Consider the following 12,875-nt stretch of genomic DNA (forward strand, 5'->3'; position numbering starts at 1 on the left):
TCTGGAGTTAGGGAACACTTTCTATTCGGGCTGCCTACAATGTTGGCTCTTAGGGGCTCCACATCTTGGGCCCAGAAAGAGGACAGAGGCTGGGGTTTTGGGCTCAGAGATGGTTGCTGACCCTGTATATTCAAACTGGAGTCCCATCCTCTTGGATTTCCTATCAATGTGACCTTCTCTGCAGGCTTGGCTGAATTGTCTGGAATCTGGTCCTCTGCCTCCAGAAGCAAGCCGAAAAATTCCGCTGGCAGGGTGGGGAAGACCCAGGTTTCAGGCCTTGCTAGTCCCATGGAACAATGAAATGAGCCAGCTGCTGTGGCAGCAGTGTGCTAGCCCTCACCTTGATGACAAATGCTGTTGGCCTGCCTTGACCACACTTCTGGCCCAGGAAAATTTAATCTCATCCAGCTGACCTTCTCTTCGGGGTCCAGGCAGACTGCTTGACCTCGGTGTCAGAAATGAAGTATCTGAAGCTAGAGGCCATATTGGGCCATGGACCGACCTCGGGCAGCCAGGTGGTGCCTTCCTTTGAGACCTTTGTTTCAGGGTTCCAGGGATCTTGCAGTACCGGCTCTGAGGCTGTGTCTTCTTCTATCTCTGAAGAGCAAGAGCTGTCTGAATTGGGAGTCTGAGCGCACTTTCTATCCTGGCCACCCAGCATGATGGCTCTTTGGAGCTCCAACCTGTCTGTGGGGAAGAGAGGCAGCTGATTATAAGAGCTTGGAGAACAGGCCAAGACCAAGCAGATTTGCTGGGATGAAAAACTGTGGAGGAGCCGAGCAGTGGTGGCGCACGCCTTTAATCCTAGCACTTGGGAGGCAGAGACAGGCAGATTTCTGAGTTCGAGGCCAGCCTGGTCTACAGAGTGAGTTCCAGGACAGCCAGGGCTACACAGAGAAACCCTGTCTGGGGGGTGGGGGTGGGGTAGGAAAAAAAAGGGAAAGAAGAAAACAAAGAAAAAAAACTGTGGAGGAGACCAGAGTCAGGGGGCCTGGCCCACTGCAGGGGCCAATTCCAGTAGCAGCTAGGAAGCCACTTTAAGACACACCTGTCTGGGCACCTAAACACAACCTCTGAGGCACGAGAACCCCAAGCTCAACCTGAACTACAAGACGAGCTCCAAGACTGGATCCCAGGCCTTCTGTGAGATTCTTTTTTACAACACAAAATCAAAAGATCAAAAGAGCTGAGGGCCTGGGTTAGGGCTCAGGGCCAGATCCAGGGTCCAGAATGGGTGAGAGCCAGGGTTCTATCTTCAGAACCACAAGGGAAAAAAAAAAAATTCTCCTCCCTGTGCCGTTTCTGTTGTAAGCCCACCATGTCATTCACAACGAACCCCAGAGAAAACCTTGAGGCTGTGCATGAGCTTCGAGAGGAGCTAGGTCATTCCCCTCACAGCATGGCAGTCCACTCCTCCTTCTGCCCACTCGAAGCTGCTGTAGGCTCCCCTTCACAGAGGGTGCTAGCCACGAGGCCTGGAAGACAGGCCACCACACTTTTCAACTCAACACAACCACTCCCTGCCAAGAGGGAGCCTGCCTCCCCAGGCCAAGAAGGACCCTACCTGGACCTCCAAACAGGCTGTAGGTGTTGTGTGACTCATCTTCCCGGCTTGGTCTTCCTAACATCATGCTAGTGAGGTTTCTTCTCAACAGCCTGTTCTTCCTCCAAGAGGGCTTGCCTTCACTCCTACCTTGCTCTAGAAGCTGTGTCTAGGGCAGTCTGAGACCACACGACTGCTGTGTGCCCTTTTAAGGCCTCAAGAGGCATGGTGGGTGTGGCCTGAACTCCAAGAGTCAATCATTCAATGGAGATGGCTCCACCTGAGTTGCAGGTAGGTCTCTCTGCCTAGCTTATCCTACAAGCCCCTGGCACTTTCAGTCAAGGCTAAAGAAGGGAAAGTAGGTAAGAGTGTCCCCACCTGAAAGTGGGTGACCCAGAGAGGACTTCGGGGGATGCACTTTATGTCCTTCTCTGTGCCGGTGTGTGAACACAGATTTATTTTGTTCCTTAAAATGATTCAGTGGCTGTTGTGCTGCTAATCCAGTAGGGGCTGCCTAGGAATGGAAGACCCAAGTATCTAGTAGTTATTTAGCCTACAAAGCTGGAGGTCTCAGCTGAGATTCACTATACACTGGATACTGCTGCCCCCCCCTCCCAAATAGGCTCTAATCCCAGGAAAGGAATGGACTAAGACATGAGGCCAAGGTTAGCAGGCCGAGGACAGAAGCTTCCATGTTCCCTGGACTTACACAGAGATTACAGGTAGGTTTTTTTGGGGTGTCTGATATGAGTTTTGGCAAAGGGTAAAATTTTGAGACACCAAACATGTTTCAGGTGTAACAAAACAAACAATCAAAGCAGTATGTAAGGCAGTGCATGGTGGCTCAGGCCTTTAATCCCAGCCCTGGGGAGACAGAGACAGATGGATCTCTGAGTTCAAGCTCAGCCTGGTCCTGGTAATGAGTTCCAGGAGATACATGGTTATGTAGAGACACTCTGTCTCTAAACAAACACACAGATAAGCTGCATTTAAAAGGCCTTGGTCATATGCCCTGCTCACTTGAGGTGTGAGCGGCTGCAGTAGTGTGTTTTGTGATTGACTTTTTGATTATATTTGAGGCTTTGTCTCCACATATTATTCTGTATGTCTTTGTGTTTCTGTGTTTTTAAGTATCTATGTATCTCCTTATATATCTGTGTCTTCATATATTTGTCTATCTATCTATATAATCCTTTATAAATAGATTCACATGTACATGAGATACTCGTTGTGTTCAATGTACTTTGCAAGATTAAACTGCTTAGAGATCAACCTATAAAAACAACTGGAGAACATCTTATGTGAAATAAATGAGACCAGAAGGACAAGCACGAGACATATACTTTCCTCATGTGTGGACTTTAGGGGGTAGGGGAGAGGAAAGGGGCGGGGTGGGTGACAGAGGATACAAGACTAAATATGAGCAAAGTAGGTGATACACATGTATGAAATGCCACAATGAACCCCACTGTTTTGTACGATTAATATGGACCAGTAAAAAAGAAAAATGAAAAAAAAAATGGCACTCATATTTAACCTCTTACTTGAAAAAAATGTCACAAAATTCTTATGGTCTCATCTTACTTAGCTCCTTAATTTTTTAACAAATTTGTTCTTGTGTCTGTGGGTTTGATGTGTGTGGGAGTGAATGTGAGTGTGTGTATATGTGAATGTGTGTAAGGATGTGTGAGGATATGTGTGTATGTATGCGTGGGTGTTTGTGTATGTGAATGTGTATGAATGGGACTGTATGTGAATCTGTGTGGGTGTGCATGCCACAGTGCGCATGTGGTGGACCAGATGTGCCTGTGGTTCTTTCCAACGTGGATTCTGGGTATCAGCTCAGGATATCCAGTTTTCATCTACTGAGCCAGATGACCTCGTTCTTGACTCCTAGATAACATTTGCTCAAAACTCTAGTTCTTGGACTTTTGCACTTTTATCTTCCAAATTTCTCTTCATGGACCACCATCACATCTTTCTAGACATGGGAATGATGTGATCTACCAGTAACAGGAAACCCTACTAACAGAGATAAGTGAATCAAGACAGCTTTTTCTTACAGATGAGGAGATGACACATAGCTATTGAAATTGTCTTAGTGGCTCACTGAAGCAAGGACCAGCATCTCTGAAACTCCCTTGCCCTTATCCATGCATGTCCAAGGTAACAATGTGGCTGGTATGGCCCAGGCATTGTATCTACATCCAAGAAAGGATGCAGCAACTTTCCTCTCTTTATATGATCTTACTGTAGGGAAGGAGTTCTCTAGTGTGAGGAGCCGACAGAAGGCGGCTATTATCCTTGCAGCCATCTTGAGCCATATACCCTGACAAGAGACTTGTTTTCAACAGCCTACAACAGCTGAGCATACTCTGATAACATCTTGTTTTATATACCCAGGATTTTTCCCTTGGGTGTGTGTGACTTAAAGGTGTGACTTAGAGATGAGATTTAAAGGCGTGACTTAGAGGTGTCTCTTAGAAGTGAGACATATAAAAGGCTTGAGGCAGACAGAAGACTGGAAACTTGGAACTTGGAGGCACTAGGGACTGGGAACTAGGGACTAGAAACTTGGGACTTAAACTAGGAACAAGGGACTTGGAAAGAAAGAAGAAGAGAGACTTGAGAATAAATGGGACTGAATCACACTCTGTCTGGTCTCCATTCTTCGAGTCCACCCTCACTGTCTCTCTTGCTGAACCCTGACCCACAGGCCGGAGCAGCATTACGAGCTGGGACAATTTAGCCCCCAAAGCTTGGGGCAGTGCGGGCTCTAACAATTTTGGCCCCCAAGCTTTTGGCAACACAGGTCCCAACATTTGGCAGAGCAGTCCCCGACACTCTAGCAGAATTCTTACAGTGTCATTAGCTAGAGGCAAGTTGCACATCTGGCTGTAAGTCAATAACAGTTCATCCTCTAGAGACCTGGAAGATGTCAACCTCCCGAGACCAAGAGGCTTCAACCTTCTACCCAATGGAATCAGTGTCATATTAGTGGGGAAAGGAAGGGTTGGAGGAGACTGGATCTGCATTGGTTGCAGCTTGTGATCATAGATTCGTTCCTTTGTCCTCTTCCCATGTGATGTGCTCCCTGAACGCATGAGTCATATCCTGTCTGCCACATTGTGATGTCAGTTCAAATCCTGCATTGCCAGCCCTGGCCCAGCTACTGTTGTCTTAAGTGAAGCTTACCCAGAAAGATGCTACATAAAATAGAGACCTTGGTGTCTGTTGTGTGATCAGCACTGAGCATCTCTCCGATGCCTTAGAGAGTGCCAAAAAATAGAGGGGGTGGGGTGGGGTGGAATCTTGTTCTGCCTGTCTTCCACCTCAGGACCCAAGAAACCACCCTCAAAGACTTGACCCTTGTTAGTGGTATTTCCTAAGTTGTCTTAGCATCGACTTCATCCCAGATCGTGTACACATTCTCATCAGACGTTGACAGAGACGAGGAAGGAGATGGTGGGTGATAAATTTGTTAGCTGGATTCTCCTGGACCTGGGGAAGACAGCTCTTTGGAAGGGAGGCTGTTACCATCAGCCACACCTGCCAAGAACAGATGGAGGTTGGTTTCAGTTTCACCAGGATTCACCAGGAGCTCTTTTCATCTACTAAGACGCAGAGGAGGATGCTAAACCAACAGGGATGCAGCAAAGCCTCCAGGGGTGCTGTTTAGCGACATATCTTCTTCTTCAGTACCCCAAATTGCCTCGTAGCTCTTCTGCAAATGGCAGTAAAACCAGCCACGGCTCTAATAATCCCAAACAGATTTCCTCCTAGAAAACAAAATCAAACTGAAGAGAGGGATTAATAATTCATTAATTAGTCCTATCTCTCACTGTATACAGAGAGACGGTCATTATTACCTTGCTTGGATTCCAGATCTTTCTAGAAACTGATGGCTTGGTGCAATGGTTTCCCGACCCAAGGCGTTCTCCATGGAACTAGCACTTGAGTAGCTCACACGGCCTCGGTGAATTTGAGCACAAGTCTACCAAGTGACAGGCAGCAACAAAAAGACACCCCAGAGCACTGTGTACAAACCAGCCATGGTGCGGCTGGCGTGCACATTCATGCTCCTGTTTTCCAACCCCTGCTTTCCTACAAAAATAACAAACACACTTCCTGTCCTTCAAGAGCTGCCCTGTGAACTCCAGTTGGTGGGAATACTTTTCCCAAAGACACAGATTTTAGGTAGTTCTATTCCTGGGCTGAGTGAAACGTATGTTCTGGTTGGTCTCTTAACAGTTGACTGACCTACCCTCATCAAATTACTGGAATTCAGTCTGTTTTCACTGGAGGCCTGTATGTGTCTGTGTATATTTATTTAATATTAAAAACACATTTGTGTTTCATCTACTCAGCTACGATTGTTTTTTTTCCCATGAAAATTACTCATTCAAGATGGATTAATCATACAAAACTCCACAGCTAGTAAATTCCTCATACATAGATGGAAGCTGGTTTGGCTGTGTATTCGGGTCACAGAAACTACGGTTTATTCCCGACTTTACAGTCATTTAAAAATGACTGTCTCTACTAAGCCAAAATCAATTTCCTTTTAATTTCTCAAGCAAAATGCATTCTGGCATGCTTAGAAAAAAAACAATTCTTAAACATCTCTTGAGGCTTTTTAATACATGTAAACAACAGTGACAATAAAAAACAACACTTGGCCAGCCAAGGCCACGTATTGCTCTTCTGACTGTGAGAACAGGGAGTTGGAGATAGTGATCCCGTAACACATTTATTGAGCATTTACAGACATGTTAAGAAATGTTTATCAAATCCATATTGATGCTTAGAAAGTCTGGGACTACCAATGGTGCTGGTTTCTATGAGGCACAAGGAGACAGAGCAGGAAGATAAGACAGAGATCAAGTTAGGCAGGAGTCAGGCCGGACAATGAATAACATAATCCCAGCACTGAGTGGGGGAGTGCACTGAAGGACAAGTATCACAGGTTCAAGCTCAGCCTGGACCACTTAGGGAGATCATGCATCAAGTATAAATACATAAATAAATAAGTCAACCAACCAAGCAATCATTATACAACTGACGGTCTTTGCCTAGTTGGTTGTACCCATCAAGTTATATAAATAACAAAACATCAATGTAGGCAATTAATTGATTGATAGGAATGGGTGTTAGATTTTTTTTACACACCTCTAAAAACTATGGGCAACAGTAACAGCGCAAAGTTTGTTTAAGCATCTAGAATAATAATGCAAGCTTAATGAGGGCTTTCGGAATTTAAGGATGAAATCAATGAATTGTATGTCCTTATAGATTCGTGTGGGGAGCCAACAGAAGGTGGCTATCACCCTTGCAGCCATCTTGAGCCATATACCCTGACAAGAGACTTGATTACAATAGCCAACAACAGCTGAGCACACTCTGATAACATCTTGCTTTAGATACCCAGGATCTTTCCTTGGGTGTGTGAGACTTAAAGGTGTGTGACTTAAAAGTTTGACTTAGAGATCAGATTTAGAGATAAGACTTAAAGGCGTGACTTAGAGGCGTGGCTTAGAAGTGAGACATATAAAAGGCGAGAGGCAGACAGAAGAAATCAGTAGGAATTAGGCATCAAGGAAGAAGACACTTGGACTAGAGAACTCAGAAGAAATGATTATTAAGTATTAGGCACTTGGTAGTAGACACTCGAGACAGGCAACTGTTGTTAGGTATTAGGCACTTGACACTTGGAGGAAGAACTTGGAATTAGACATTAGACACTAAGATTAGACATTAGGAAAAAAATTTTAAAAAAGATTAGACATTAGGCACTTAGCACTTGGAGAAAGAACTTGGAACTTGGAGGCACTAGGGACTAGGAACTAGGGACTAGGAACTCAAGACTTGGGACTTGAACTAGGAAAAGTGAATGAAGAATAAACAGGATTGAATCACACTCTGTCTGGTCTCCATTCCTCGCGTCCATCCTCACTCTCTCTCTTGCTGAACCCTGACCCGTGGACTGGAGCTGCTTGGAGCAGTGCGGGCTCTGACAATTTAGCCCCCAAGGCTTTTGGCACTGCGGGTTCCAACATTGACAGAGTGGTTCGTGACATTTTTGGCCCCCAAACGTGGGGCAGCTCAGGCCGCAACAGATTTGGGATATTCATCGAAGCATGGATGTGTTATAAGAATGAGCCCGTGGAGAAAAACTCAAACTAAGCCCCTTTACTAGGGGAGAAGCCCAGATACATTCTACTAACATAGAATTGTTTAGATCAGAGGGAGAGAATAGTTTAACAGGTCAAGAGATGAATAAAACTGACCCAGAGACAAGAAATGAGGCAGGAGAGAAAAGCCAGGCCTCAGGAAGTTTGAGTTTCTACAGAGCTGAATTGTGAGGGTGAGGTGGGGGGGGGGAGGTAGTGAATTCTTCAACACTTTCAGATCATGTCCATAATTAAGAAAATCGTGTAACATTGCCGCCATGTGCATGCCTATAAGCACCCAGCCCACCCTCCCATATACTGAACTGTAAAATGTCATGTGGTAATGATCTTACGACAGTGAACTGTGATAGTTCTATTTTATTTCATTATTTCAGGGATGTTATTTCTCTCATGGAATTTGCAAGTGAGTTATAACCTGTGGTTTGGCAAACAGGTCCAGACTAGGGCCATGTACTTAAGGATTTTGGTGAGGTCCTACAAAAGACAAAACAACATTTGGATGGCCCAAGCTTGTCAAAAAAACTTATGGTGATCTGGCAGGTTGAGAGGTTTGCCCTTTCATAGGATTCACTTGAGTAGGCCCAAAGTGCTAGGTACTTGTCACCTGGGTGAACTTAGGCAAGATATGGGGGGACTTTCACTAAAACATATCAGCCATCAGGGTCCACAGAGATTGGAAGGGACAAGATACATATCACTGAGCAACAGTGGTGACAAGGAACCCTGGAAGATGCTACTTTCTGTGTATTTATAATATCTGGTTATAATTAAAAGTTATAGTCATGTTATAGTTACAGAGTGTTATGGTTTGAATAGCCACTTGTCCCCACAGACTCCTGTGTTTGACTATCTGGTCCCTAGCTGGTGGCATTGTATTGTTTGGACATAGCTGTCAGATATAAGGCAAATGGTGGGCAGGCAATGGCTCTGTCATGGCTGACTGAGCATCTGTTTTCTCATCTGTTACAATATGAGCAAGAAGACTCGTGCTTTCTTTTGCTGCTATGGGCTCAGTCACTTCAGATGCCATACCTTCCGCCATGATGGCCTATACTGTCTCAAACCATGACTCCAATAAATACTTCAACACTGGCTGCATAAACACTTCAGTATTGGTTGCTGTGATGACTGAAAAGTAAACCAACACAGAGGAAACAGCACCGACCATCTGTGTAAAGATGAACTTAAAAGATGAGCCCCACAGCACTAGGAGCTCTGATAAAACAATTATCAAAAAGAGAGCAAGCAGGGGTACGTGGGAGGCTTTGGAGAGAGGAAAGGGAAGGAGAAATGGTGTAACTGTATTATTATAATCTCAAAAATAAGAGACAGAATTTTAAAAAATCCTAGAAAAACACCACCACCACCAGAGCCACAGTTAATAGCACGCACCTGTAGTCCCAGCCTGAGGGATGAGAACCACTCAGGTCTCAGAAATCTAAGCCAGGTAATATAGTGAGATGCCCCCTCAAAGCAGATGAATGAATGAATGAATGAATGAATGAACACGATGATGGCTCTAAAATCTTAATAGGTAACCACGCTCAATTTTCTTTGATAATTTTCAGAAATGTTTACCTATAGCTCTCAACTATTTTCATTGGTGGTACTGTAAGAGTTTCTTTTCTGCGTCTTGACTCAGCTTTTTACAGATTTTATTCTTTTTGAATAATCTACTTTTGGATTTGCTCTTTCTGGTGTTTCTAGCCATAGTCTTTTATGAGCCCCAAGAACACACACATTCATTCATTTATTTATTTATTTTCATTTTGAAAACTGTTGCATTTATTAGCAATAGTTATCGTATTCCATAGTTATCCCCATAGCTCTGTTGTACAGTGACAACATCTTCATCTGGCTGAGTGCTTAGGATTTGAGATGGGCCACACTCAGCACACAGCCAAAGAGATCCACTGTATCCACCGTATTTGTACAGAGTAAAGCATGCTGATATGGGCTGTTGTTAGCTTAGAGCTGGGAACAGTGCCCAGTGTTTCTTACTGGAAACCAACCCTTAATAGCCAACCAAAAATACATTTCAGCCTTTTAAAAATGTGAGCTTTCATAGTACTAAATATTAAAGTTTTTTTTAAAAAAGAATAAAAATAAAATTAAGTTCAATTATCTGAAACTCATTGGTATTCACCAGTGATTCATAGATCTATAGGTAGCCTTTGGTTCTCACCCTTGAAAGCATACCCTTATTCCAGATCAATGACTGTAGATAGGGACATCAAAAAACTGTGTCACTCAGGCAGTGCAAGGTCCGGACAAACCAGAACCTGTTGCTTGTCTTTTGTGTGACTCAGGAAGAGCTGAGAAGTTTTCAATTCTTTACATCCCAACTTATTCAAAACTTCTAACCAGGCTTTGCTCTCAGCATGAATTAGAAAACCGTGAGAAATTTGGGTACACCCGAGTTGTATCTTTCTCTCTATTTGTTTCTTTTGGGTCCTATCTTTTTTTAAACAATGTTACAGAGCCATTTTCTTGGCATCACGATTTGTCCCAGGTTTGGTGTCTGTGGTTGTTTATATATTATAACAGAAGTGGGCTTTAGTATTCAAAATTAACTGCACAGTTGGAGAGTACAGTATAGGGGCATTTACACTACTCTCATTTCTCCCGAGAATTTGCAACAAACACTATCCATTAAATATATGATGTGATTTCTTCTTTCTTACTTACAGCCATTTTGTTTCTTTCTCTGATCTTACTGAGCTAGCTAAGACTTTGAACCCTACAGTAGATAAGAACATAAAAGGTGTACACCCTTGTCTCATTGCAAATTTTAGAGAAGTGCTCTAAGTCCCCTTCCCCCAGCCCCATTCAATATAATGTTGGCTATAGGTTTGTTATATATAGCTTTTGTTGCGTTCCCTTTATTTTGAGTTTCTTCGGAGCTTTTCATCATGAAGGGATGCTAACGTTTGTTGAAGGCATTTTCTGTATTGAGTGAGAGATCATGGTACCTGGCCTTAAGTCTATTTATGTGCTGAATTACACTTTCTGCTTTTCCTATTTCGAGCCAACCCTGCATTACTGGAAAGAAACCTCCTTGGTCACTGTGCACCATGTTTGTAATGTGTCCTTAAATTAGGTTTGCAAAATGAATATTGAGAATTTTTGCACCTATGCTTACCAGGGAGGTTGACCTACAGGTTCCTTTTTTTTAGGTGTCCTTATCTGGCTTTAGTATTGAGGCACTGCTGACTTTTAGGTTGTGTTTCTTCCTTTTCTATTTTATACAGTGGTTTCTGGAGTGCTGATATAAATAGCTTTTACTTATAGGTATTATAAAACTTTTCAGTGAATCTTTCTGGCTCTGGATTTTTTTTTTCTAATTGTTGCTTCAACCACATTGATTGCTTTGGAGATGATGTAGTTGTCAATACTGTCTTGATTTGATTTCTTTCGGTCATATGTGTCTAGGAATTTGTTTATTTCTTTTAGTTTTTACAGGCTTTTTGGAATATATGTTTTCAACATATTCCCTAATTATTTTCTGGGTACAATTGGAATCTATAGTATCTTCTTTTTAGCCTCTGTATTATGAATTTGGATTTTCCCCTTTTTCTATTTAGTTTGTTTGACTAGAAATTTAACAGTCTTATTGATTTTATGCATTGATCTATCACTCTCCCTTTTATTAGTTTCTTCCCTGAGCTTTATTATTTCTTGCCATCTGCTTCTTTGGACTTTGGATTGTTCTCAGTTTTCTCAGACTTTGAAATGTACCATTAGATTATTTATTTCAGAGCTTTCTTTTTAATGTAAGTGCTCGCAGCTATAAAGTTTCCTCTGAAATCTACTGTATTAGATATCAGAATAGCTATGCCATCCTGGTTTGGGTTTCCATTCACTTGGCAGGTTGTTTTCCATCCTTTGATGCTCTGTCTCTGGATGTCTTTACTGATGGTACAGATGGGGTATATTTCTTGGAGATGGCAGACAGTTGGATGTAGGTTTGATGTTTATTTTTAAAATTCAGTTAGCCAAGACTTTATTATTATTATTATTGGTGAGTTGAGGCCATTTACCTGTCAGGTTGTAATTGGAAGATGTTTACTAATGTCTATAATTTTGTTGACTGTTCATCTGGTTGATTGGATTACTGTTTGTTCTTCCCTCTCTGTTAGGAGATTCCAGGATTACTGTGCTAGGGCAGTAATCTCAACCTACAGGTCTCAACCCCTCACAGGACTCACATATCAGATAACCTGCATATCAGTTACTTATATTGGGATGCATAACAGTTTTTAAATTACAGTTATGAAGTAGCAATGAAATAATTTTTATGATTGGGGGGGTCATCACAACATGAGAAACTGTATTATAGGGCCGCAGCATTCGGAAGGGTGAGAACCACTGTGCTACTGTGTTGTATACCTTTCTACCCTCCCCCGTTCAACATTGCTCTGATGAAAATTATTCTTCCCAATAATCTCATGAGTGAGATTTTCTTCCTTCTCTGTGTATAGAAAGTCCCTTTGAATATTTACTGCCTTGGTAGTTTGATCTGCTTTAGTTTGTTCTTACTTAAAATGTCTTTATTTCTCCAACAACCTTATAAAAGATAGCTTGCTGGATATAGCAGTCTTGGTTGGCAGTTGCTGTCAAGGCCTGGAATATGTTACTCCAACATTTCTGGCCTTAAGGTGGCTAATGAAAGTTCTGATATTGTTCTGATGTTTTTCTTTTGTAAATGACTCAATATTTTCTCTTAAAACTCTTTGGTTTTGTTTTTTGGTTTTTATTTTGTTTTGTTTTTTTGTGCTTTTCTTTTCTTTTCTTTTCTTTTCTTTTCTTTCCCTTCCTTCCTTCCTTCCTTCCTTCCTCCCTCCCTCCCTCCCTCCCTCCCTCCCTCCCTCTCTCTCTCTCTCTCTTTCTTTCTTTCTTTCTTTTAGACAGGGGTATATGTATCCCTGGTTGGATTGGAACTCATTCTAGAGAATCCAAGCCCATGGCTGGCCTTGAGTTAATAGAGATCTACTACTGTGTTCCTCCCACGTACTAGGATTAAAGCCATGTGTTACAGCGCTTGGCTCTTCTCTTAAAACATTTAGTGTTATTTTGTTGATGTATGCACACACACACACACACACACACGCACACACCACAGACATACACACACAAAAATA

The sequence above is a fragment of the Arvicanthis niloticus genome, chromosome 14 (genome assembly GCF_011762505.2).
Source record: "Arvicanthis niloticus isolate mArvNil1 chromosome 14, mArvNil1.pat.X, whole genome shotgun sequence".
In the NCBI taxonomy this organism is placed as follows: Eukaryota; Metazoa; Chordata; class Mammalia; order Rodentia; family Muridae; genus Arvicanthis; species Arvicanthis niloticus.